Consider the following 23,788-nt stretch of genomic DNA (forward strand, 5'->3'; position numbering starts at 1 on the left):
CTGTTATATGTGTCCATTTTGTTCTAAAAAGAGACATATATGTCCTTTCATATGCTTTATTCTCAGCCATCTGTGAAAACTAATCCTGTGGCAAACACGGACCAGCAGTTCCTCGATTTGATGTTATAAAGCGTTAAAATACTTGGAATCCCACATCCAGCTATGTTCGATTGCTGTTACTTCTTGCTCATAGAAGGCACTCAATACTCCAGAATAGGTGCATGTGAGTTTTGGCATCAATGGCACCTGACTACAGTAAGGTTCTCAAGAGATTAGAAAGAAATCAAGTCCACTATCAAAGTAGGTGCCATTATATTTAAAGTCTGTCTTTTGAAAGAGTATATAACTGGACTGATTGATTGATTGATTCATTCATTCATTCATTTTTTAACAGGAATTTTTTTAAAGATTTTATTTATTTATTCATGAAAGACACAGAGAGAGAGAGAGAGAGAGGCAGAGACACAGGCAGAGGGAGAAGCAGGCTCCATGAAGGGAGCCCGACGTGTGGGACTCGATTCCGGGTCTCCAGGATCACACCCTGGGCTGATGGTGGCGCTAAACCTCTGAGCCACCCGGGCTGCCCATAAGTGAGATTTTTTTTAAACCAATATAAATATCAGACTGTCATGTGGCAAATTTATTCACTTATATTTACTGTGGTTATTAAAATGTTTGGATTAATTTTGCAAATAGTAACCTATTTGCCATGTCTTCCCTTTGCTTTTCTCATTCTCCTCCCCAGCCCCCCAAAAAAAACCAAAATCTTTTTAAACTTAAGCTTTTACCATGCTTTCTTAACAATGTATAGAAATATTTTATGTGTACCCAAGAGCACTTGATCTCTGGTCAGTCATGTTCTCTGGAATATTGGAATATTAGAATATTGCAACTCTGCTTGGTTTTTTACCCTCTACCATATTAGACTTTTCTCACATATCAATATCCTTTCAGGGTGACTCACATAATTTCCAACATCTTCCAGTGCTTCTTCCATCTCTCCTGGGCTTCTGTGTCCCTCTTTCTAAAGCCCATCCTTCTGTGATTATTTTAGCAAGCTTCTGTGAGAGAAGATGGTCCTGAAGAGTAGATTAGCCAGGTGCCTAACTGTAGGCTGATAGTTCTTTCTCTGCCTGTTGCAGATTCTTGTCTTCCCACACCTGCTACGACTCATGAGAATTCTATCTTAGTGGAATTACTACTCCTTTGGAGGAAACCTATCTTTTCTTTCTAGTTGTGATTTCTTTAGATCTCTCTTCTCACTCTCTCTCTCTCTCTCTCTCTCTCTCTGTCTCTCTTTCTCTCCCCCCTTCTCTTCCCCCATATATCTAACCTATTTGACTTATTCACTGAGGTTTAATTTTATAACCATGTTTTTCTTTATCTCTGTAACTCCTGGTTTTGAATTCAAAATGGTCTGTTCTTTCATTGAGTCTCTTCCTCCTCACACATGAAATCTTTAATCAATTTAAACCTACTTAAATAATACCATTTTATAACCTCAAGTTCATTTTCGCATCAATCCCTCTGTTCGTAGACTCAGCTGATTCTCCCTAATAATGGATCCTTTCCCTGTGTGATTTTTTATTTTTTATTGTGAACATATATTTAGCTGAGATTATTTTTCTGTAGAAGTTCTATGTACCAGGAGTTATGGAAACAACCCCATGGTACTCCTTTTTGGTGTGATAAGTGGTCTACACTGTGTATTAAGCTCCCACATCAATGTTAAGATTTCAGTCTCATGTCTTTAAAGATAATAAATAGAACTGCTATTTTGCTAACCATTCTGGACATGATTTCTTCTGTTTACATGTCCCTGATACCTGAATATTTTTCCCTTTCTTTCCTTTTAACTCAGCTATTAATTGTTTTTAAAAATTGTTTTTATCATGTAGTCTACCTCGCCCATCCATGTGTTTTCATGGGGTCAGAAAATATCCTCATTAACTCTGTTCCATGTATTAAAAAGCTAGAAGTCTCCCTCCCCTGCCTCTGCCACATACACACACACACACACACCATATCATTATGTAAAGGTCTAAGATCAATATAACAACACACTATTCTTGGTGAAAAATCATCATTTATCAAATGGGTTAAACCAAGGGACATTACTTTGATCAAATAAGGAGCAGAGTCCTTCAGGAAAGCCAAGATCATTGTGAGAAAATGGCTTCAGAAGTTTAGAAGGTTACTAATTTCTTATGTTCAAGGAGAGGTCTCCTGCCACACTCAGGAGCTTTTCTCTCAACTATACAGGTAGGATGCATTTCTTCAGGTACCTGCTGAGCTCACAAAGTTTCTCCTTTCCCTGAGAGCTGCTTTTCACCACCTCTTTTCCAGCTCCACAAGAATGGGTCCTCTAGCAGCCATATCTTACTAAACCAAGGTGGGCCAATCTGATTCTCTCTTCAGGGAATTAAGAACTGAGACTGAGAGAGCTGAGTTAGTCTTTTCATGTGACTCGATCTAAAATAACTAAACAAGGGTGGTTTAGATACAGTACCATGTAGCTCTCACTTTCACTATAGGGCCAAACACAGTTACAGATACCTATTCGTTGGTCCATCTTCTTCATAAACTATGAGCCCCTGGAAAACAGAAATGGTGCTTTTCATTATAGTATCTCTAATAACTTTCAAAATTGCTATCACTTAGTGGTTATTCAATGCATAGCTGTTGAGTGAATAACTACATGAAAAAATAAGTATGGGGATCTGTCTAGAAATAGGGGAGAGGAAAGAATAAGTGATTACCTCCATTTAGGAAGGGTTTGGTAGGCCTCTCAAAGACAATATAGGATAAGAACACTGGTTTTAGAGCCAGAAATCCCTGAGTTCAAGGGCTAGTTCCAACATTCATTAGCTGTGTGACCTTTTCTTCGCCTGTAATATGGGGATGTTCTTGATGAAACTATTGTGAACATTAAGTATGGGGAAGAACCCAAGAGGACACACACAATCCTGCTAATTAGAATCTGGATTTCAGGGAAAGACAAGAGGAATAGAAGCTGTAGGGCATAAAAGATCAAGCTCTTCTCCTGTACGTCATCCCATTACCATTTATAAGTGGACAAGGGGGGAATGGGAATGCAGCTTCAAGCACCTCTGGATCTGCTGTTGGCCCACTTTAGCAGGGAGAATTCAAGGATTCATTGTAACTAGATAAAAGTAGGCTCATGCAGCTGGGACCTCAGGGCAATGACTATATAAGAGAAAAGGGGAACTGTGAGAATGGCAATGAATCCAGTCTAGGTGAATGACTAAAAGCACTAATTTACTTTGATGATGCAGGAGGACTTGTGTCAATATCGAGTGTTTAGTAGTGGGACCTCTTCAAGGTTTCAAAAGCAGGTGTCTCAATAAGTGACTCTCCAACAAGTCTCTGTTTGATAGAAGGGTGGCTCTGGGTGATCCAGTTCAGAGTAGCCACAGGAGTATAAGGATAAGATCTTACCCCCAGAGAGACAGAGGCTAGAAAACTCTAGATCATGTGTCATCGATGGAGGAAATAATGTTCCAAGGGGGCAAAAATTGGTTCTCATGGATTTGAAGATCTTAGATACCATAATTGTTTGTGTGCCTGCAAAGGGCCTCAGAATATAAGCAGATATACAATATATCTGTGGTATTAAAATACGGTAACAAGGGAGGAATAACAATTAGGAAAAACATGCCCACAAAAGACTTCTTAGGCATGTGATGATCAAAAAAAAGAGTAGAGAAACACTGGCATAGGTAAACTATTCCAGACTTGATACTGGCTGAGCCCGTCTGTAGCATTGACATTGTCTCTATAAACTTGGCTTTTCACATTCACCACTCCAAAGGTTCCTTCCCTCTCGCTCCTATGCCTGCAATTTTACTGGGCTGCCACTAGGGTGCTTTGGTCCTATTAAAGCCATGTAGTTTGAATGGTCAGGCAGTGATTAACAGAGTGAGGAATTAGCATATTTTTTTAAATTCTTTATGTATATCTATACTTTTTTCTAAATGAAAAAGAGCTCTTAATTAGAACAGTCTAACATAACCAGCGTTAGTAAACATTAAAGTTTAAAAAACAAGAGGAAAACACATTTAAATCTAAAATGGTACCTCTGACTGATTTTAGACTAGTGCTAATTACCATATAAATTAAAGTTAAGGATAAATATAATTGTTTCTAATATATCTTTAAAGGCTTTAAATGATACAGTGTCGAGTGAAACTATGACTGAATGAAACTGCTGATCCAGGCAGATGTACCAAGTTTATCCCTCCCCTATCACCTGATGTGTTACTGGAGGCCTTCCATGTAAGAGGCATAAATCCAAATGCCTCCTGGTTAAAAACCTCCACAACTCTGGATTATACCTTCTTTGCAATTTATAAGACAGAGTCACCTCTCAGAGGGCAGTACATGGAATCCTCCTTCTCCTCATCTTTCATTTCCTGTTAGTTCCTATGACAAGCTTATCTTCTTATTATAATCTCTTTGATAGATTAGCAAAAGAAATTTGAAAAGAATCAATATGTCAATTAACACACACACTCACACGTAATTCAGATGAGCAAGTCTGAAGAAATTTTGGAATGAGAACTGAGAACAAGCGGTTGGGGTAAGGGACAGCTCCCCACTGCTTACTAAATTCAACCCAAACATCTTCCACTGGCTCTCAAGATCATTTCCAACTTTCTTTCCAAGGTTATTGTCAACCAAATCCCTGCCTGAAGTCTGTACTTCAGCCAAACTGAAACTATTTCCAGTTTATGATACATAAGCTCCTTTCCTCTCCTGTCTTTTCTCTGAGGTTTCCTCTCTTTAATATGTTTGCTCCTCAGTCCACACCTCACAGCCACATTTCTACACCTAATCCCAATAGTTCAAGCCTAGTTTGGCTGCCTGTTCCATGAAGGCTCTCTTGGCCTCTGCCAACAGATGAGTTCTCTCTCTCTCTCTCTCATTCTCTCTCTCTCTCACATACATACACACACACACACACACACACACACACACACACACACCTTTGAATCTAATTAATCTTTAATTTGGGTCTTTCTTAGATCTGAAATCACTTGAAAGAGCTTGTATTTTATGGGGGTTTTCATATGTCGAGGCTGTGTCCCCCCATCCCACCCCATCCTATCCACAATGGAGTTTAAGTTTGCTGGTAGTAGACATGAGCCTTATTCAACATACTTCCACACAACCCTCAAGACAATGCGTTGCAGCCAACGGGTGTCCAACACTTGCAGAAGCTGCTCTGTCTCTGGCTAGGGCTACGTAAGTGAGCTGCCCATGTCATTCAGATGAGAAGTAGTATTTGCAATTCAATGTGAGCTCTTCGGAAAATAGCTCTTATTAGGCGAGGATTTTTGTGAATCATTAACAGGCAAGGGCAGTTCTAGGGATTAATTTTAATAATATTTCTGTTATAAAATTCAAAGGTGATCTTAACGAAAACATGTATATCCCAGACGAGTGCACCTGTTGATAATCACAGTGACCACAGCTGAATTTTAAGACCCTCCCTAAGTTGGAAAGATATAGAAAGATTTGCCACTCCGAGTGTGACCCAGACACAGTCAGCGTGGTTCAACCTGGGAACACGTTAGAAATGCAGTATCTCTGGGCTCTCTCCAGACTTACTGAATCAGAGCCACATCTTAACACATATACACTTGTACACAATAGAAACTTGAAAAACTGGGTTCCATGGACATTTATTAAATATTTAATGTCCATGTATTTCCATTTATTTGGACATATATTTATATTCAGCCCCATTATATCTGTATATGTATTAAGTGAGTATATCATAAAAGCTTGTTTGACATGTTTCCTAGAATGTAAAGTCAGAAAGTTAATTGCATATAATAGAAACACAAATGAAAAGGAATTAAAATATCATGTCAAATCACTGTTTCTTATATTTTGCCTTCAGATTTCCAAAAAACAGCACAAGGAAGCTAAGGAATGTGGAGCACCCGCTACATAGTCGTTTCCCAAATTTCTCATGAAAGGGAGAAAAAACACTAAATATCAACATGACAGGGTTGGAAGTGAAGAGGCAGTTTCCCAGGTGGGGCTCATGAAATCCAAATTGTTTGATTCAAGTCTTCAAGGGGAAGGGGAGCTTCATCTAACCTCCAAGGAGAGACCCCCAAGACCCCTGAGAAGAGCAGAAATATGGTCTCCCTGCAATGCTGACACCCTTAATTATGGCTTTTGAGCTTTTGATGTTCTGACACATAAATAGCTAAAAATTTGCTTTTTCATTTTGTGCACTTGCAAGTTGGAAATGTCATCAAGTTTCATCAAGATTGAAATGGGGTCCAATTTGCTAAAAATGCCTCATGCATAAGGAAGTTTTGTGCTCTCTTCCACATGGGAGTCAGCCTGCACGATACATTATGCACCTCGTGCTGGATGGGTCCTGACATGCCACTCAAATCCTGAAGTGGAGGGAGCGGGCACGTTTCAGGGTCTTTGCACTTTGAGGAGGAGGGGGCCCCCCACACCCTCAAATATTCCGTTCCCAAATAAAATGGTTCCATGTACTCACTACAAAAGGACTCATGCATAAACTATGTCTCTGGCTTCCCCTTGCTCATTATTTCTGAAGCACAGACCTTTATTCTGCTATAGTGCACCCCCAAACAAAGGAAGGCAGGCTAACGGCAAAAAGAATAATTGCTATTTTATGTCCCTTTCGCCTTGAACAAAGTATAAAATCAACAACTTTTCTCTTTAACAATGGGAGAGCAAAGTGAATTAGTCACGGGAAAGACTACCTTCCTATGATTTCACCTTATCTTTATAATTGGGATCATATTTCCCTTGATTCTGTCAAGAACCTCTCCCTGCATAAGATTCTAAACCTACTAACAAACTTTTAAAAGGGCTTGAGGTACTCTCTGGGTAGACATGTTTATATCTCTTTCCCCAGGGCTGATTTTCCCCCCTACTCCTTTTCCCCAGAATCCATACACAATTACTATTTTAAATACTCATAGCGTGGTGCAGGCTCCTGAGACCCTACATCAGGGGTCTTTGCTGCCCAGCAATTCAAACCGAAGAGAACAAGATCATAAAGTCGTCAGATTATTTTCCACTGGGCCCCACACCTGAGAAATGGGAGCATGGAAAGCAATGAGCCTCAAGCTTTTCAATCTACCCACAGATGAAGATACACACCCCAGGCCTCAGCACAGAGCCTGAATGCACTATCACAAACCAAATTTCTGTGAGATCAACTGTGGTATCCCAATCTCATACCAACTCTGGATTTTGTTCCTTAATCTGTTTATTTTAAAGATTTATTATTTTTTTTTTTAGATTTTATTTATTTATTCATGAGAGACACAGAGAGAGAGGCAGAGACACAGGCAGAGGCAGAAGCAGGCTCCCTGCAGGGAGCCCGATGCGGGACTGGATCCTGGTACCCCAGGATCACAACCTGAGCCGAGGGCAGATGCTCAACCATTGAGCCACCCAAGTGTCCCTATTTTAAAGATTCAGAATGTATTTTTAAGCTCCTGGTCATACAGCCTGTCACTTTTTGAAGTTCTCCTAGGCTTCCCAGCACATCTTGACCAAGCTCTTCTTACCTCGGGGTTGCTCAATACCCTCCTCTCTGTGGGGAAAATGAAGGGTCCAGGTGATTGCAAGACTTCCAAGCTTCCTATTTTACACAGTGCTTTTACTTCTCTCAGCATCATCAAAATATTAATAGTCAACATTAATTGAATATCTACTGTATGTGAAGCACTCTCTAAGCCCTCAGGAACCATCTAACTGAACAGTTAAAACACCCCTAAAAGCAGGAATGGTTAGCCCCATTGTACAGATGTGGAAACTGAGGCCTAGAAAAGTTAAATTACTCAGCATCACAAACAAGAAAAACAGGTTTTTGCTGATTACTGCAGCTTACTGCCCATTCATTCCTATTTGTTTGTCACACAACTCATGAGGACTTTATCAGACTTCACATTCAAACAAGGAAACCAAGACTCCTGGCATAACATGACACAGTGAATAAAGAGGGGAACAGTCAATCCAACATCTCCTAACTCTTAAGACCAATGGGTTCTCTGTTATACATCAGATACTCAGACCATTTACAGTTCTACATTTCTAGAAATCTATGATACGAAAAGAGCTTAAATGAATCAATAGAACATGATGAAACTTGGAGTCCTTATTTTCATGCAAATAGTCTCAGATTGAAGGTCAAGACATAAAGATTCAATGACCTTAATTGTAAAAGAATTAGAAATTCCATTAGTAACTATCACAATTTAATAATGCTCATTTTTTCCCCAAGAATGGATAATAGTTACAGGAAATTATAGCAACCTCTTAATTTCTGAGACTATTTTTTTCAAGTGCATTTTCCTAAAGATTAGACGCCTTTTCAGCTCCCGATAACAAAGAGGTTGAAAAAGAATTTTTGTCATTGAGAAGTGCTCTACCTTCAGAACTGTCTAAAGCAGGAGTGGGCTATCTTGTGCAGTAGTAAGTTCCCTGTCCCTAGAGGAATTCAAGTAGAAACTAGACGACAACTTATCAAGGATGTAACAAAAGCAATTCACAACCTCTTAGGGTGGCAGACTTCTAAGAATAAAGGCAATGGACAATTTCTCCATAAAAATGAAAAAATGTGCAAAATGTTGCATATATTGGGGTAAGAAACTTTGCCCTGCCATGTCTATATGGCAGGAAATCGTTTGGCTTGGTATGTATCCCATCTACATGTGGATAACAATGTGTAAACGAAGAAGTTTTTTCCATGAGCTTTATCTTGTCTCCCTTCTTCAGCCTGGTTTCCTAAGACACATGCAAACTAAGAGTTGCAAGCTGGCATATCTTCCATAGCCTATGTGGTAATTTGATTAGCTTTTTTTTCAATTTGTTAAATCAAGATATCTCACATAAAAATTCAGACTTCTGACTTGTGATGGGAAAAACATGAGAGGCTTGGGTAACCGTGGGCCTGCCTTCCAGCAGGATACCCACTCGCAGAAGCCGTGTGGAGACCACAGAGCACGCCTTTGGATGGGGCAATGCTACTTGGCCATAGCCGCTCACTATTGCAGCCCTCAGCCTGCTTTCCTCATTGATGCTTCCTATTTCAATACCCACTTGAGGTTGCATTCCTTGAAATAGAAGAATGATTTTTGGTCAAAAAATTTCCACACTGACTCTCCAAAGGGCGGGTATGCTTCTTTTTAACGATAGTCCCTCTCAACAGAGACACACTATACATAAGGAAGGGGGAAAGGTGAGCTTAGGGCCAAATCAAACATAAGAGCAGAGAACCCTATGCCTTTTGCAACCAGAACCTAAGAAAAAAACAAAAATATTAGTTAATTTTTCACTCCATATGCCCATTTTCTCCTGTTGAATACAGAGAGACTCGGTTAGCCTGCATTCAGAAGACCAGGGACAAGATGCAGTCCTCTGAACCAGAAGCTGGCCTTTCAAGCACACTGACTATGAACTTGAACTTGGCACTATCCATACTAGAATAGAGAAGGATTCTCTTTCTTTGCCCAATTCACAGTGTAGAATAAAACCTCTAGCATAATGGTCAAGGAGGGAAGAAGAATCTAGGAAAGAGGAAGAGACCTGAATGGGGATGCTCCTCCTGTGGTCTTTCCACTCAACCACAAACTGGGATTCCCAGTAAAAGTCCAGAAGTGCCTAAAAAGCCACTACAGGTGGCCCTCAAATTTCATAGGATTCACATACCATTACTTACACATTAAAATTAGAGCATAGCATCCAAGTGTTCTTATGTCAACTGATAAACAGACATTTCCAGGAGTGTCACAGGGGCTTTGTTACAATTCCTCTGGGTAGTAATGTAAGGCCATTGATTTGAAAGTTGTATTGGTTCTTACCTCATTATTACTAAGAACAGAAAAGAGGACAAAAGAATGAGACACTGATCCGAGTAATAAAAATTGTAGAGCTTATAGACTTAATTCAAATAAGACAAAGACGGGATCCCTAAACAATCTAAAAATGGCATTTCTCCTCATTTGAAGTCTCACAGGACTTGAGCTGTATGTGAACTATGAAGGAAAAGACTTAATTATAGAACATACAGGAGATGCTGAAAATATAGCAAAGAGAAAAGCCAGTGGATGCAATTGAGGAACTGATCGTTTATTTCTAATATTCCAGTACTGGAACACAGCCACTTCTTCTTGTATTTTAAACCCTCATAACCATAACCTGCAAGCAGTATTCAACTTTCCCACATGGTACATTTCGTGTGTGATTACAAGAAGGCATTATTTTCGAAGTCAGGGAACTATAATTTTGGTTTTGTTATTAATTGATTTTTCAGCTTTATTCAAGCCACGTAACCTGTTCTGGTCTGTTTCCTCATCTGTCAAATTAGGAATTCTATCGCCCCAGGGATAGCAGAAGGACTAAATGTAACTGGATATAAAAATACTTGGAAAAAGTAAAATATTCTTCAGATGTAAGTTATTACTAAACATAGGAGTATGTTGCTGTACAGATCAAGCGATTGTCTCCCATAAAAACATAACACATAAACAAGGAATGAGTTGTGAGTTTTCTTAATGATGTTAAGAAATGACATGTTTATTTTATCTTACATTATAATAATCTTCTATGATTTTTCATTATGTTTTTCATTGAAATGTATTTCATTTCATAAATACACCGTAGTATTTTCTCAGGTAAAATAATCAATATGCCATCTAGAAAATAAGTGATCAAAATACTGGAATATTCGTTTATGGCTTCTATCCTGTCATTTGTTATTGTAACATTTAAATATTAGCCCTATCTTATTTATAACAACATTGGATAACACTACTCATTTATCTATTTAAGAAAGGCAATTTGGAGGAGGGGTAGCTCCTGTGATGGCAATTTGTCATTAACAGCAGTTCTAATTAAATAGCCTCATCTACACATGACTGCACCATCTTGTGCATTTTCCCCAAGACTAAATATCTTCTAAACCATAATAATCCACCAGATCAAAAATTCAGCTGCTTATGAAAGTGAGAAAATAGTGATTTACATGTTACACTTTAAAAGCTTCATCAAAGCTGTAATAATTTTGTTGGATAAACAATATGATTCTTGAGATTAATAAGAATTTCTAAATATGAACAATATGTACCCTGAGGAGAATATTATCTAACAAGGAACTGATAAATTATGTTGGGCAAATAATCTGCATACTAAAATGTGTGTAATGGAGACAGGAAATTAAATATTGAAATGTGTAAATAATACACAGTTTGGTGTGTTGGGTTTTTTTTTTCCCCTTAGCTGGGTTAAAGCCCAGCTTCAAAACTATAGATGTCCCAATGCATGTTCTGGTCCTTCACACAAGAAAAAGAATCGAGTAAGTGGCCATGTGTCTCAGATCCCGGTTTACGCCGGGCAGGAAATCGTTAGGTTCTTTGATGAGCTCCATTTGGAATAGATACTTGGGAAAGAATACGGGGAAATATCCATGGAATTTTTTTCTAGGCTTCCAAAAATTACATTTAGGCTTTTTTCTTCTTTCAAGTGGTAAGCATCTTTGAAAACTGGAATAAAATGCTGCTGGTTCAAAAGACTATGATGATATGGAACCCAATGGAAATGCTGCCGAGATTAAATTAATCAGAATGTTTATATAGGACCTTGATTCTGTAGCTGAGGCCTGGCTGAAAATTTCTTCAAAAGGCCATCTCGCCACCCATTCCCGGTAGGCCTTTCAAGAAGACTTCACCAGAGCCAAACGTGTGGGTGGCAAAATCCATCGGGCACTATTTCTGGGAAGAGAGAAGCTGAGTCTTCCCAGGTCTGCACAGGGGGGCTATGCAAGTACAGAGAGGTTGCGGGAGGCAGGGGCAGCAAAATCTTTCTAAAAGATTGGTTTGTGAAAGAGCAATAAATGTTAGCCAGACAAAGATCATATAAATGCACTCCAAACATAGGGAACAACATAAGCAAGAACTTTGTAGGGATGAGACATATTTGCCAAAACACGAGTAGGAGGTGGAAAATTTTTAGAAACAAGACTACAGGAGAAACCAAATTATCCACATTTACCAGGCTAAGAATTTTAGATTTTTAAACTTAAGGCAATAAGGAATAAGTTTGACAAAGATATGAGAAACACTGGCCACACACATAACTGACAAATGATTGGTATCCTGAATATATAAAGAACACTTACAAATCAATAAAAAAGACAACCCAAGGCTGCCTGGGTGGCCCAGTCAGTTAAGCTTCTGCCTTGGGCCAAGGTTCTAATCCCAGGGTCCTGAGTTCGAGCCCTGTGTTATCAGGCTCCCTGCTCAGCAGGGAGTTTGCTTCTCCCTCTGTCCCTCCCCCCCACTCACGTTTGCATTCTCTCTCTCAAATAAATAAATAAAAATCCTTTTAAAAGATAAAAAGACAATCCAGTTGAAAACTAGACAAAAATTATGGTCAGGCAGTTTCCAGAACACAAAGCTTAAATGACCACAAAATCATTTATGAAGACTATTAGTTGTGGTAGTAATTAGAAAAAATGGATATTAAAACACAGTGAGGCACCATTTTAAAATTATCAGATATAAAAATCTTATAATACCAAGTAAAACGAAAATATGGAGCAGCCAGGACTGTCATACACTGTTAAGAGTAAAACGGTTTAATTAGAGAGAAGTTTGGCAATCATCAATAAAACTTCCGGATACCAATAAATTTTGGTTCAACAATTCCTCTCTTTGTAATATATTTTAGAAATAACTCACATGTATATATGTGTGTGTAAGAGACTTTATGAGTGTTATTTATATTTTTTGAATATTTGAAATATGCTTCAAAAATATTTATCTCAAATATTTATACTTGAAAAAATATATATAACTTCAATGTCTATCAACAAGATACAACCCAGGGGATCCCTGGGTTCAGCGGTTTGGTGCCTGCCTTTGGCCCAGGGCGAGATCCTGGAGTCGCGGGATTGAGTCCCACGTCGGGCTCCCAGCATGGAGCCTGCTTCTCTCCCCCTGCCTATGTCTCTGCCTCTCTCTCTCTCTCGATATGTCTATCATGAATAAATAAATAAAAATCTTAAAAAAAAAACAAGATACAACCCCAAATACAGCATATTCAGAGTGAAATAGTAAATTGCATGGAAAATGAACTAGAGCCACACATATCAAGGGTGAACCTCCTACATACAATACTGAGCAAAAGAAAGAAAAAGCGAGTTGCAAAAATATATGTTTTATCACGTGAGTCACATGCCAGTTTAAAACATGCCGCATAATAATCTATATTGCTTGGAGACACATATATATGTAGAGAACTATAAAGAAAGCCATGGGAATTGGGAATGATAATTGTCACACTTACGAGAAGGGTACCATGGTGGGTAGGTGGAAAGCCCCCAGGACTTTCTGCTTATACTGAAAACATTTTCTTTCTAAAGCAGGGTAGTAGGAAGAAGAGAGTTCATTACAATGTTCTTTGTACACTTTTATATGTTCAGAGAACTTCAAAATAAAATTTTAAAAGTAAGAGAGAGAGAGAGAGAGAGCTCTCTGAGGTAGCAGGAGGAAAATGAAGTGAGGTGGAGACCAGCAGGAAGGAGAGGCAGGAAGCAGTGAGACCAGCCTCCACTTGCCAAGATCCATGCCTTCAAAGAAATGACACAAACTGCATTCTCCCGGGAGGACTGGACGAGACGCTGACTTCACTTGGACTTTAATCTCAGGATTGACTCTGCAAGAATCTTACACACACACCCCCCCCGCCCCGCAAATATCCACACATGGGTAAATTTGGCAAATGGGACAGAAACTTGCAGCTGGAAAACACAAGACAACTCCATCCTAATTCGCAAGTAATACCGACTTCCCTGTGGGGGGAGAATAAAGCTAATTTAACCTTCCAACCCCTTGTTCCATATTTATTATGTGTTGATAATAACACGAGGGATGTTGTGAGGATTAGTAAATTCATTTCTCAAGCTTTGTAGATAAAAATGTGCTCCATAAGTATTTTAAGAACTATGAAATGGCTTGTTTATTTCAGTGTCCCATTCAACCATTCCTTAAACCTTATCTCCCACTTCTGCGTTTTGAGATGAATATGGGGTCTTTGAAATGACTGCCCATAACCTCTGGGGATTATGCATTTTAAGCACTGGTTCACAATGAATATGTGACCAGATATATGTCACATAGGAGAAAGTCAAAAATATAATCCCTAAGAGGTTAATGACATAAATTGTATTTGTAGTTTCAATTTGCTGCAATAATTCTGAAGACTTTAGAATAAGTGACTTTGGCCTTAGCACCCAATGTCTGCCAATACAAAGACAACCTGATTGGAGGTCTATCAGGAATAAGCCAGAGTCTGGGCTGGAAAGCAGCAAATCAAGTCATAAAATTCAATGGAAATAGAGACTATTCTCTTTACAAAGATAATTAAAGAAGTTTCTTTGAGTAGTTTTCCTAGAAGCAGGTAATGGTTTATATCAATTCACCCATACTCCCTTCCCTAGCCTCCTTTTGGAAAAAGAGCACATACTTGAATCAGGCCGGCCCTCTTTCAAGGGGTAGTAGCACTCATGGCCCAGAAACCAAGTCACGAGTCCCATGTGCAGCTCACATCTTTCTTGATCTTAGCTTTATTATTTTCCTACTTGAACAAAGAATTCTGGTCATTTTGTGATAATTCCACATTTATTCATTCATTCCAAATTGTCTACCAAAGAGGTATGCCTTTCACACCTTCCCTTGACTAAGCTGCATTAAAACCAGTAGCTGAGTGGCACCCTACATTCAAGTTGTAGGGCAGCATTTCCCGAATGGTATTCTAAGATGTGAACCAGTAATCATTTGTCTATCACCATATCTTCTTCCAAGGAAATCACAGGTCATACTAGTATTTTCAGTTCAGAAAAAGTCACAAACTGGATTTACTTTGGTAATCTGATGTCTCTCAAACTCATCAGAGCGTGGACATCTGTCAACATCTCATCATGTACTGGAATTACTCAGAACACGGTTCAGTAAATACTGTTCTATATATACATCCAAGAGCCTCATTACTAGGATGAGGAGCCACATAGACAGTGACACCTTAATTAATCAAATGACATAGCAGGCAGCTTCTAAGATGGTCTTCAATGATCCACATCTCCTGGTACTCATGTTCTTATACAATCCCCTCCTTTTGAGTGTAGATGGGACTTGTGACTTACTTCTAACCAGAAGATGATAAGATGTCACCTCCATTATTAGTTACAGGTGTGACCTCTGCCTAGTTGGCAGACTGCCTCTCTTCCTGGCTTTGATAAAGTGAGCTGCCACATAGAGAGGCCCACATGGCAAGAAATTGAGAGTGGCTTCCCTCCAATAGTCAACAAGAAATTAAGTCCTGCCAATAATCACGTGTGCTTAGAAGTCAATGTTTCCCTAGTCCAACCTTCAAATGAGACCTTAGCCTTGGGTGACACCTAACTTCAGCCTGATGAGGGACCCTGATGCAGAGGGTCCAGCTTACCCATAGAAACGGTGAGATAATAAATGGTTGTTATATTAAGCCTCTAAGTTTTAGATAATTTGCTATGCAGCAATACACAACTAATTTAATTAATTAATTATCTTTTATGCATCAGTGCTGGGCATGGAGATCTATAATATCTTACACTAATATTACAGCTAACACTCATATAGCCCTTACCCTGTGGAGACACTGAACATTCTAAGCACTTTACTATATATTTTCTCATTTAATCCTCACAACAGCCCCTAGGACCTATCATGGTCCGCATTTTATAGGCGAGCAAACTGAGGCCAGGAGAAACTGAGTGACTGTCTAGCATTTCATTTCTGATCATTGGTAGAGCCAGACAATGAACCTACTTCTTAACCATGATGCTATAATCACACTAAAAAGTAGAAAATGTACACTGTGATGAGTTCTACAAGGAAAAGTTATATGGTCTTGAAAGAGATGAGATTTAACCCACCCAGGCAGGAAAACAGCTCACCTAAAATCTGAACGATGAGTAGTAAGAGTTTACTAAAGACATGGGACTTCCAGGGAGTAATAATCACAAAGGCCATGGCCCTGTAGGAAGAAACCACCTGAGACAGAGGTAATAATGTACAGCAGACATTGGGACTAGGGCCAAGGTACCGGGGAGAGATTAGATCAGAGGCCACAGACAACAAACAATGTTGTGGACCATGTTAAGGAGCCATGTCTTCATCTTAAGAGCAATGGATGGAATGTCACTAGAGGTATTGGATGGGGATGAGAAGGAGCAGGATGCTCACATGAACATCTCTGCATTTCAGGCGATCGCTGCAGATTTGAAAGGAGAACAGATTGAAAGATGCATGAATAGATGTCTGATGCTATTAGATTAGTTCAGGTAAGAGACAACGGCAGTGGCCTCAACCGAGGAGTTTGGTGGGGAAGAGAAGCGGGCCCAGCCAGGCAATGTTTAGGACATTAAAATCAACAGCGCTTGGATAAGGGGAAGTGAGGGAGAGTTCAAAGATGGATGACTCATAGTTTTCAGCCATGCACAACTTGAATTTTATATAACATGCACCAATCGCAGGCTGATGGTTATATGATTTCCAAAGTCAAAGTCAGCGCCTCGAGAAAGTTGGCCCCTGGAGTCAGGTTTGTGGTTTCCCCATATATCACAACATAAAACATGGAACACGTACTACAGAAGGTTAAGGGTTGCAAAACATCCCTCAAAGGCACCTAGGGGCTTTGAGGACTTCAATCAATCACACATTTAAAAATCAAACAGCTTCGCTTTTAGAAAACAGATTTTTTTAATGAATGGGCTAATATAGTTTTGCTCCAGGCATCATTTCAAACACTCTCTGCAGAAATATTTCCAAGTCTCAGACTGTGTCGCCAAACTAGAGCACCAAAGAGATCTGCCCAGTCCACCCCACCACCTGAGCTGCATGGAATTGAGCAAAGCTGACCCCTTCCTTCTACAGCAGCCCAGGGCTCCCATGTGCACCAGACCCCAAACCCCACCCCAACATCCAGTTGACAGGACATTCCTGAATGTCACTCAGAGAGGAGCCCAGAGTCCATCCTATAAACATGAAACTAAGTTTCTTTCATCCTAAAGAAGGTGATGGCACAGATCTGGCACAAAGCATGCAGTCTAGTTGTCCCCAAATAACTAAGCCATCTTCTTGGCCAGATGAAAAGTCTACAATACAAGCCAATGGTGGCCCAAGGTAGCACAATCCTCCAGAGTCTAATGGCCAGTTCAGCACCTTTCTTTTCTCCAGCTCCCATTTAGTTTTTGCTGGCCTTAATTTCCTTATCTACACAATGGGTATGATAATAGTTATCCATAAAGCTGTCATGAGGGTTGAGGGAAGAGATACACAAATGTTTCACACATTGCCTGAATAGAGTACGTTCTTTGTAAATGTTCATGATTATGACTATGCCCTTTCTCGTGATATTCAGGAAAGGAGTGAGACCATGGAAGGTAGAGAAAAGACAGCCCTTAGCCATAAGAGCTTTACACTCCAGGGGAAGAGACTCAGTACAAATGAAGGCTTGTTAATAGGAGGATCAGCAAAAATATCCTGTCATGCCTCTGACTACTCATGTCCCATGACCGTCCCAATGTTCCTGATATTCTGATCCCCAAGAGAGGACCCCTGCGGAGCTCTGGCACAAATCTGCAGAAGTAAATTCGAGGAACCCAGATCCGGTGGAAAAAACACCAGACAACACATCCAGAGACCTTTGCCTAAGAACTTAATGAAGCAAATCATTACACTTGTCTGTCTCAGCTCCCCATCCACGAATGAAAGGAGCCACAGTCTGATCCATACACACAGGCACATTTGCATTTAGGAGAGGATCAGAGGAGATGCTAAATGAGCAGGCCCCTGAAAAGCAAAAGCAATGAATCCAGCATGTATGAGGCTCCTACTCTGTGCTCAGCAATGCAATCAATGTTGGACAAAACGAATTCCAAGCTTGGGAGCAAAAAAGATTGCTTCCTCTTTGGGTGGGACAACGACTAGCCATTTTAGAGCTAAACAGTGCAAAGCAGAATACAGTAGAATGAGAAATGATGTAGTAGAGATGATCGTATTGCAGGATTTTAGAGCAATGAGAGAAGAGTACGTGGAAAGCATTATAAAGGACAGAAAACAAACACTGGATAGAGAAAGATGATCAACAACTGGAAAGTAGAGGCTGTTGCAGGAGAAAAACAAACCCAGCGATGACCCAAAGGAATACACAGGACACACGTGGAGGAAAGTGAAGCACATGAAAAATGAACACATAACTTTGAAGAAGCATCATCTTTGAAAACATCATCTAATCTCTTTTCGCTTCATTGCTTAATTTCAAAACAGGTATTACTTGGCACATGGGAAAATGGAGACCAGGAGAGGTTCATCTCCCAAACAAAGCCACCCAGCAGAGCAGAGACACAGGTCTAGCAGCCAGAACTTTGGTTTCTTATTTTTACGCTCATCCTAGACATTATGGTCTCAGGCTCCATGAGGAAAAAGTGAAAAACACTAGTCCTTTTACTTGTTCTGTGAACTGAAAGAAGGCATCCGGGGATCCCAGAATGCAGGGAATTGGATTTTAACTGAAGATGCAATCCAACATTATTGAGAGAATATTATTCTCCTGATAACCCTGCATGTTCATGGATGTTATCTTTGAATGCACATCTTCTGACTTTTGGAGGAATACAGTTTAGAGTGTGAGGGCTGCTCCATCCAGCATCTATTATGGGCTCATCCTCTGAGTTTCTGATTTCTGGTAACATGACCCAATATTTGCATGTCGCTTCCAACTGTGGACGTTGCCAGACTTCTCAACTGCACCGTGGTCGCATTGAAGGCAGCTTGCTTACTAGGCTGTACATATATGTCAGCGTTCTTCAATATTGGAAGCCTGACTTTCAAGACGCTTTATCCATAAATTCGAAAGGTAGTTGTTCAAGGTGACCAGTCAGGATTTTGTGGTATCAGTGAACAACAGGAAGTCCATCACTATCAGTGTATTTCTACTTCAAATTAGCAAAAGTTGACCAAAAAAGCCATCCTGGCTTTAGCTGGCAGATGTGCCCAAGTGGTACCCAATCTCTGGACAGACCTTGCAAACTGACTGCATGCCACCACCGTAAAATCACTGGCGGCTGGTTTTAATTGAAAGCTCGATGGCTGAGCACAGAGAGATCCGGGAAATACAAGTGCATTAGTGGGAAAGGCGGCTGCGACCTCCGCCTGAGGGCTTCACACACACACACCATCATTTAGGATCCTCATCTCCCAAGTGCCTTAGAAATGGGTGGAAATTATGCAGGCTGGGCCATGTTGCAGCCTCATCAAAAACAGACTTGTACATTTTTCCCCCTGAGGTCACGTGTTAGGTCACCCAACATAAGGAACAATACACGAAGCCATCCAAAGTGTCGATCCACCCCATTTGTATGTGGTCTATGATGGATGGATGAGCAGAGATTAAATGGGACCCCTTTCTCCGAGGCTAACGTAAGTTACAGTCCCACTTACATGTCAAGCTTGAGCATAATATTAACATATACATTGATCTGACGTTTTTAGAAGGGTAAAAAAAAAAAAGGATTTCTAATAATATGGCACCGCATACAAAATTTATCTAAGTAAATAATTATTTTTAAACCAAAGATTTAGGCAGCTTTAGCATTCCACATTATGCTAATGCTTGACAATTACTAAGTGTGGGTATCAGCCAGTGGGTTTTTTTTTTTTTAAGTTTAATTTAAAGCAATTTGACACGGAAAGGTTATTACTTTAGTTGCCAATAAAAGCTGTACTTTTAACATAAGTGTACAGTAGGCCCTAGGGTATGTGACTATTATCTTTCCCGCAATTATGTGGTGTTCTACATAAATGTTAAAAAAAAAACTTAGAAATATCAAAAGTACTAACTTAGATACAATATGAAAGTTGAATAAAGAGAGAACACGGAAAACCCGATTATTTTCGGCGCAACATGGGTTGAGGTTTCCTCCTAGAGGTTATATTGGGAACAGCACCAGCTGGCTTTGAATAAATTAATTCAAACTATATCTTAAAAACACACACTTAGCAACCAGAATATCGATTTTATGAACATTCTGTCTTGAGATGCAGTTGTTCAATTTCACAAGCTAAATGCCATTAACAGTAAGAGCAAGTCTCTGAACCAATTAACCTATTTTCTGGAGTTGCTGTGGCACCAAAATAAAAAGAACATTTCTCAGATGGTATTTGCCATCCTAAGCTTTCATATGTCCCCAAGAAGAGAAAATAATTTATTGCCAGTAATTGGGTAATCTAAACTTTTCTCCTTTCCCTTGATCTTTTAGGAAGATAGGACTTTAACAAAACAAAACAAAATAATAGTATTTTGTTCTTAAAAAAGACAGAAGGCAGCCCTACACCAGTTCACCTCCCTTCACCTTTTTACATTTATCTCGGAGGTGTTCATATTTAACTAATGGGGGGAAGTCAAGGAAAAGAGGCTAGAAAAGAATTTAATCAATAGCTCCTGTCAATTTTTCATTATTATGGGATACTCCCTTCCTACAATAGGAAATCACTCAAGAAAAGTAAGGCCGGCAGAGACAGGGACATTCACCCAGCCATCTGCTTAATAGGGACATTTAATCCATCAAAGGAGGGCCAAGTGGGGCCTCAGGGGAGATGTAGGGCTGAGCAAAGTAGAGTCCCACACGCTACCCATGAAAATTGACCCATGGGAGTAGGTGCACCTGACCATCACCCTATTGTCCCTCAGAACAACTCGAAGGGATAGGTTGTGCTTTTGGGGGTTTTTGTTTTGTTTGAGTAGGCTCCACAAAGCAGAGATCAAGACCCTGAGATCATGATCTGAGCTGAGATCAAGAGTCAGACACTTAACAGACAGATCCATGCAGGCACCCCAAGGTATAGTTGGTGTTCTTACAGGCGTTCCCCATATGAGTAAGCCAAGATCCCAATGTTACCAACGGTCGTACTAGAAGCCCAACCCCAGCCTGGCTGCCCCACCTTACAACAGTCGGAGGCATAGGCTTTCTGCGTTTGAATCTTAACTTCATCATTCCCCAGCTGAAAACCTCAGTGAAATTACTGTACCTCTTTTTGACTCAGTCTCCTTATCCATAAATTGGGGATAAGCATTGTACCTACCTCAGAAAGTTGTGACAGTTACGGTGTCGCGTATTTAGCCTAAGACCTTGACGCAGAGTGTATGTGGATTCATAACTGCCATTTTGCTGCTAATTATTGCTTTTCACCACATACGTATTAGCTCTCTTTAATAAAGGCCTTCATTTCCAGTCCCTTTGCGAGACTCCCAAACAAAGGAAGCTTCCAGGAAGAGGGTCGGAGTAGAACTCAGATACAGAAAGCCTACGTTCTCAAAGAAGCCTCGATAGCAAGCAGTTTGTTTTTTCAAGCATCCTCTTTTATTGCCCCACTTCAGTGCAGAGGAGACCTATTTTTAAATTTAGCAACTTCTATTTTGACTCTTTCTCAGCGGCCCCGAGGGTCTGCTTGTCTTTTTGCTGAGGCACAAACTTGGATCTCCTTGGGAGGTTTGGAGTGAAAACAAGCGTCTGGCTAGAAAAGGTTCCTACTTGCCCCACCCAGCACCAACCTCCCAGCCTCTACTTAGCAGTAACTCTTAGCTGAAATCCGAGGGGATCCCTCTATTTCCCTAGCATCGCTACTCCACTGGAGAACAAGAATCGTATGCCACGACGATGTTTGCAGATTTGTGAATGCAAAACTACTATGGCACCTTGGAACCTTGGATCATTTGGCATCTATTTTGTGAATCTAACTTCTTGATATTCACCACGAGACTATTGTAGAGAGAGCATCACCCACAGTTTCAAAAAGTGGAAACCGAGGCTCAGCAATGGAACCACAGTGGCCCACCTGTACCAGAGGTACCCAGGTGACCATCACGTCTGCAATCTGACCTTCTTCACGGAGCCTCCCGAATTCAACAGAGTCAATATATACCTGAGTCCTACTCTCATTTCGAGTTGCTCTGTAAGCCTTGCCTTCCACCCTAGTTACGGTCTTACTTCTATTATGGATGCACCATGGCAAACATCTGTTATATTTGCCTTGCTCCCTCCGATCGAAATATTATCACAGTTTTCCTTTGAAACCATCCCTTATTAGTTCTCAGTCCATGCGGCTTACCTAGTAAGACTAACCTACTCCCAAGATTGAGTGTGGGCACCAGGTTTGATCGATCAAGGCACTTACTAATCTGACCAAAGAGACGGGTTCAAGGACTGGTATGCAACCCAAGCCTTACTCCTGTTTGATGTTCACTGGAAGCATGGCAAAGGAGGAGCTGTCTTTATCGTAGGGTTGCTCCCATTCTAGACCACAAGCCTAGAGCCTTTGGAGACCCTACAGGAAGAGACCCTACAAGCAAATTAAGCCATCACAGAGAGGAATTCAGATGGAAAAGAGGGAAGAAAGCACATTTTTTTCTCAACATTCAAGTGCCTGGATTCAGCCATGCCTGAAGCAATGTTATCTCCTAGATTTTTCAGTTACATAAGCCTATTTACATTTTAATTTACATCAAAGTGGGTTGTGTTTCTTGGCCTTCTCCGCAATACACTCATCAACATATGCCTACATCTGTGAATATGCTGCCCTCCTTCTGAGTTACGACCTGCCTTAGTGTGTGCCTGCTATAGACAGTGAGGGTCTGGAGAACTGAAGTGCCTGTGATTCTTTTTTGATCACTCCTGGCACATTTCTCCAAGTCCTTAGGCAGTTTGGATGATAAATAACAAAGAAGATGCTTTGCCCATCCCACTCCATTTCTTAAATAGGAAAGCCACCTTTCTCTTCTTTCCCATGCTTAACTGAGTGGGGGAAATAACTCAGGTGTCCTCTGTGCTAATGAGAACAACAGTAGGCTCTGTGTGGAAGATATCCACAAGACTACTGAGTCAATCAAGCTGTTTTTTTCCAAATTTGGGGTCTATTTTATGCCTATGGGTACATTCAGAGGGAAAGGTCTTAGGGGAAGATCTCTAGGATGGCAGGAATATGCATCCAAATTGCATGGCACTGGCTGCTTCTCCTATAACACACATTTGCATAAAAAATACATTTGCATCTACTAGGAAATTTTCTAAGATCATTTCCCATTAAATTAAATAAATGAATATTTATCTGCAGGTATGATTCTGAGCTGGAAATTGGTCACCCTGGACAACAACTTATGGTCCAGAGTTAGGAAGCCAAGGTCAGAGGCTGAGATGAAGCGCTTGACCATCCTGGCCAAAGGAAGGGATTACCTTCTTACCAACGGCCACTAGGAACATTTCTAAGAAACAGAACATGGAGAGATCTAGGCAAGAAAATTCCAGTGTAGTAAACTCTCTGTCTTCCAAAAGAAAGGCTTAAGGCCAATTAAAGATGGCCTAAGGCTTAGAAATGGAATCTCTTGGGGTACCTTGGGTGGCTCAGTCTTTGAGCATCTGTCTTCGGCTCAGGTCATGATCCCCAGGTCCTAGGGTCAAGTCCCACATCAGGCTCCTCGCAGAGAGCCTGCTTCTCCCTCTGCCTATGTCTCTGCCTCTCTCTGTGTGTCTGTCATAGATAAATAAATAAAATCTTTAAAAAAAGAAAAAGAAAAAGAAAAAGAAATGGGATCTTGTGCGTTCAGAGAGCCCGGAAGTATGGTGCATTGATTTCTCACACAGCTATGGCCTTGAATCCAAGCTCAACCA

General features: G+C 40.3%; 1 long non-coding RNA gene across 1 annotated transcript in view; it reads right to left on the reverse strand.

The window, feature by feature from the left end:
• The window catches only part of LOC140609997 (uncharacterized), a 48,286-nt gene that overhangs the window by 8,604 nt on the left and 15,894 nt on the right, over positions 1 to 23,788 (reverse strand). The gene's annotated exons all lie outside the window — the stretch shown is intronic.

This window comes from Canis lupus, chromosome 19 (genome assembly GCF_048164855.1).
Source record: "Canis lupus baileyi chromosome 19, mCanLup2.hap1, whole genome shotgun sequence".
NCBI classification, from domain to species: Eukaryota; Metazoa; Chordata; class Mammalia; order Carnivora; family Canidae; genus Canis; species Canis lupus.